Source organism: Jaculus jaculus, chromosome 7 (assembly GCF_020740685.1).
Source record: "Jaculus jaculus isolate mJacJac1 chromosome 7, mJacJac1.mat.Y.cur, whole genome shotgun sequence".
Lineage (NCBI taxonomy): Eukaryota > Metazoa > Chordata > Mammalia > Rodentia > Dipodidae > Jaculus > Jaculus jaculus.
This window is the reverse complement of record NC_059108.1, coordinates 135,840,254-135,845,018: the sequence shown is the minus strand read 5'-3', so window position 1 is coordinate 135,845,018 and position 4,765 is coordinate 135,840,254. Positions and strand designations below refer to the sequence as shown.

General features: G+C 43.9%; 1 pseudogene; it reads right to left on the bottom strand.

The window, feature by feature from the left end:
* Nucleotides 1-1,107: 1,107 nt before the first annotated feature.
* Nucleotides 1,108-4,023, bottom strand: LOC101607383 (annotated as a pseudogene).
* Nucleotides 4,024-4,765: the final 742 nt, after the last annotated feature.

Here is a 4,765-nt window from a genome sequence, read left to right as displayed (position 1 = left end):
ATGCAGCCAATCTCTCTGAAATGAGTACTGTGATTTTCTCCCTTTACTTTGTAGATTAGGGACCATCAAAGTAAATATGCCAAGACCAAGCTCTCACTGTCAGAAAAAGGATCTGAATTTAGTTTCACCCAGAACCACTTTTTTTTTCTCAACATAAAAAGGCTTCTAAAATTGTTTATATTTCTTTCCTCAGTCTTTCATTCCCACTTTCAACACCTCCCAAGAGGTTTGGCTGTATAAAAAACTGCCCTTATCATTGGTACTAGCGACCTTCCCCAAGCCTCACATAGAAGATGGCAATCAATGCTCCCATTCTGACCTCTCTTCATTTGATCCGTAGGATTTATAGCCTGCTACCTTTTCCCAGTGCAAAACTTTTTTTTTTCTTTATATCTTTGGTGATTTCTCACTTCTCTAAACACTAAATAATGGGATAATGAGGTCAGTCCTTGCAGGTCCAATTGACATTATGAATACTAAGTTTCTAGTTGATTTCTGTCTATTCTTAGAGATAAAAATAGTATCCACATATGCACACTTCTTTCCTGGATTCCAAAATCAAAAATTCCTCACCATATATGTTGATATGAACAAATATTTAAGAATTAATATACCTAGGACTGAACTTTTGAACTTGTTTCTAAAATGAGATCAACTTGAAATCTTTCACATTTCAAGAGGGGCTAATTCAGTTCTCCAGTAAGTTACACAAGCCTGCAGCCTCCACACCCGCCCCCCCCCCCAAACACTGGACTATCTATATCTACAATGCTTTTCTTTTATTTGGCTTGGAATCTTTTGGCAAGTCCTCCTTACAATTCTTTCAATATACGACTTGCCCTTCACTCCTATCTAAGCACTTTTATATTTGTTTCTTTTGAGTGGCAGAAGTTTCCTTCAAAAACTCACTTGCATGGCTTTATTGACAATATTAAATCTCTCAACGTCACATTTTAGATTGCAGTCTCTTACCTAATTGAGAAATATTCTTGGATATAAATTATTCAACAAAAACTACTCAAAATATAACATTATTTTTATACTAAACTTAATTTCATCTTGTTGTTTGGATTTGGAAGGACAGTACATTATTATCTGTGTGTACACTCAGTGCAGCTTGGGTTGGAGTTCTTTGGCCTTTGCCTTTTCCAACTTGGCAATGCGAGCCACAGATTTTGGTCCGAGGACCCTGTGCCCCCGCCCCCGACAAGTGGCGAAGAATCTCATTATTTATTTGTCCTTGTAATTGGTCCTGTAGCTTCCACCAGCTTACCTAGGGCTCCTTTTGTCTTCTGAGTTGACCTGTGTGAAGGCAACAGTTGCGCATGTCTTCCTGTGGACCAGCCCGCCCTAATCTGGCCTCCTTGATGATGCAGTATGGGACCCCATCTTCCGACACAAGGCAGAAACACGACCAGCTCCATGGGATCCACGTCACGTGCGATCGCGCCAGCTGAGCCTGCTTGTTCTCCACCAAAGTCGTGACGGAGTTGACCTGCGCTTGAAAGACCGACGGTCGCTGAGTTGGGATGACCCCCTTTCCAGCAGCTTTTATCTCTCTCCAGGCCAACAGCCTCTGCTTCTGCTGCGGAGTCTCCCGCCTGTCCCCGTGGGCCAGCTTCCGCAGCTGGGTAGACGTTTGGCGGCCCAAAGCCCGGGTGGACTGGTGGACGGCAGGAGGCCACTTTCAGCCACTCATACAGGATAGCCTTTTGCTGCTGCAGCTGAGGGAACAGGGCCATTTGGCAAAGTGGGTGAGGTCCCTTTTGGGCTGAGTGTCCTGTCCAATGCCAAAACTCTTGGGCCTTTTCTCAGAGGATTAACAACCTTTTTGGCTTCCTGCTTCTTTTTTTTTTTTAAATTAATTAATTTATTTTTTTAATCTTTGTGGTCAGTGAATACATTCAAGTTGGTATCCTTGTTAGCCTCCTTCCTGTCCTCCCCCTCCACCGGGACCCTCCTTGTTGGGGTATATGGCTAGTGCATTGTGGGGTTAGCCTTTAGTTTGGGGTAGGAGGAAATGTCTCTGTGTGTCATGAGCCAACGTGTGGCTCTAACATTCTTTCCATCCCTTCGCCTGCAAATTTCCCTGAGCCATGTTGGGTTCATATTAGGTCTCCTTCCTTATTGAGATCTTGGGAGCCTCTGTGTCTCTGGATATCTGGTTTGGTAGGGGTTGATTGTTCTCTGTGTCTATCTCCTTCACCCTTGTGCTGGTTCCCAGTTTGCCAAGAAAACAGCATTCTTACAGGTTTCCCCAATTATTCTTAGTTTCAGTTGGGGCCCTTTTGAGGTATGATGGGGTGTTTCTCTCCTTAGGATCTGCATCTATGTCTTCACCATTGTTTTTAAGAGATAGTTTAGTGGAGAGTGGGTTCATATTTGGATATTGCTCTGACTTGTTTCCCAGCTCCAGCTATGGGTTCTGTTCCACTGAGCAGATCAGTTAGCCAAATTGAGAGCAGTTGGTTTCCCACCATGGCTATATGCCACTATTGTACTTGTATGAGCATCACATCAGGATGTTTGGTGCTAAGTAATATAGACCACGTGTTGCTTGGACAGATTTTTGTCTTTATTCTCCAGTCACTCATGTAGCACCTTCTGGCACTAGATGCACTGACTGTCTGGGGACTGACTTTCTTCCAGCTTCCAGCCATGTCGCTCCATGCTACAAACCAACAGAATAGGGTATCTTCAGCAGTAGGGTCTTACCACTAACCTGTGGTGGGTCCTCAAGTGCTCTGACATAAATCTGTCTTCTTATGGGAAACATTATAGGTCTATGTGATCAAAAGCTCATTGTGGATGATTACCACCTGCTGGTACCGGGAGTTACAGGTCAGTGGCCAAGAAGAGAAAGAAGAACCGGATAAGTGATATAAAAGAAATAGAAGTATGAGAGAGAAGAGGGAGGGAGGGAGGCAGAGAGAGAGAGAGAGAGAGAGAGGGAGAGAGAGAGAGAGAGAGAGAGAGAGAGGGAGGGAGGGAGGAAGAGAGGGAGGGAGGGAGGGAGAGAGAGAAGCAGAAATAGGAGAAGTTAATGAATAGTTTTTTTCATACCCTCTCCAGGGCCTTATCAGTCTGCTGTTCTCTCTAAGGGACTGGTGGAGGTTCATCCATTTGGTCTGTCTATTAGGATGTAGAGTTTTATGGTACCACTGCTTTTTGGGTTCAGTTTTGTGTGCCCCCCCTCCCTTCCTTACCCTCCCTTCTCTCCCCACCCTCCCTATTGTCCAGTCCTAGAGATGTTTGGCAGGTATGTCGGTAGGAGCTGTAGATGAATGAAACCATGTGGGGGTTACATTTCTGTGATTGGGTGAGTTCACTGAGAATATGCTGTTCCAGGCTTGAACAGTTTTCTTCCAATTTCATTGTGTCTTTTTTCTTTTTTAATTTAATTTATTAGTTTTCTTTTTAGCAAATACAGGCTGTTTGGTACCATTGTTTAGGTTCATCCATGATCTACCCCCTCTCAACGGACCCTCCTTGTTGATGTAAATGGGTCGTGCATTGTGGAGTTAGTCCACAGTTATTGGTACAATAAATGTCTCTGCATATCATGACCCAACACGTGATTCTGACATTCTTTCCACCCTCTCTTCTGCAAAATTTCCCTGAGCCATGTTGGGTTCATTTTTGGTCTGCTTCAGTGCTGAGGTGTCGGGGGCCTCTGAGGCTCTGGCTCTCTGATTTGGTAGGGGTTGATTTTTCTCTGTGTTGGTCTCCTTCCCCTTTGTGCTGGTATCCAGTTCATCAGGAAAACAGCACCCTTGTTTGTTTCGCCAAATTTCTTTAGTTTCAGTTGGGCCCCTTTTGAGGTATGTTGGGGCAACTCTCTCCTTAGGATCTGCATCTATCTTCACCAGGGCTGGGATTTGCTGGGTCACTCACAGATGACTCAGGAAGGTTACTGCCCTGCTGGGCTGCTGTTGTGTGGGCTTCCTGCTTCTGTATGACAGCAGGTGAGGGGGCCACCTTCCTCCCCTTGTTATTTTTTTTTTTTCCTTTTGGCATCTTGTTTGGCTGGAGGAGAGAATTTTTTTTATATTCTTAATGTGAGCCTTAAAAATAATTATATAGGGCTGGAGAGATGGGTTAGTGCTTAAGCGCTTGCCTGTGAAGCCTAAGGACCGCGGTTCGAGGCTCGGTTCCCCAGGTCCCACGTCAGCCAGATGCACAAAGGGGAGCACGTGTCTGGAGTTCCTTTGCAATGGCTGGAGGCCCTGGTGCACCCATTCTCTCTCTCTCCCTCTATCTGTCTTTCTCTCTGCGTCTGTCATTCTCAAATAAATAAATAAAATATGGACAAAAAATGATAATTATATACGTGACCCACATTTCTATTGAAGTGTCACGTTCAATCAATGGTTATCAGGAAATGATGAATTCATTAAATTATTTTGCTCTTAGAATTGTTGATCCAGGTCAAGGCACCCCTAAATTATACAGTATTTGCTCTACCCAATCTTAGATTATTATTTGACTCTTATTTTGTCTGTATAAACCTTGTGCTCCACAGAATCAGTTGTAACACCAATCAGAATCCATAACACAGAATGGTACTGAAACAACAGATGATGATTGTGGGTTTTATTATTTTATTTATTTATTTGAAAAAAGAGAGGGAGAGAGAATTGGTGGACTAGGGACTCCAGCTTCTGCAAATGAACTCCAGGTGCATGTGCCATTTTGTGCTATCTGGCTTTACATGTGTACTGGGGAATGGAACCTGGGTCCTTAGGCTTTTCAGTCAAGCACCTTA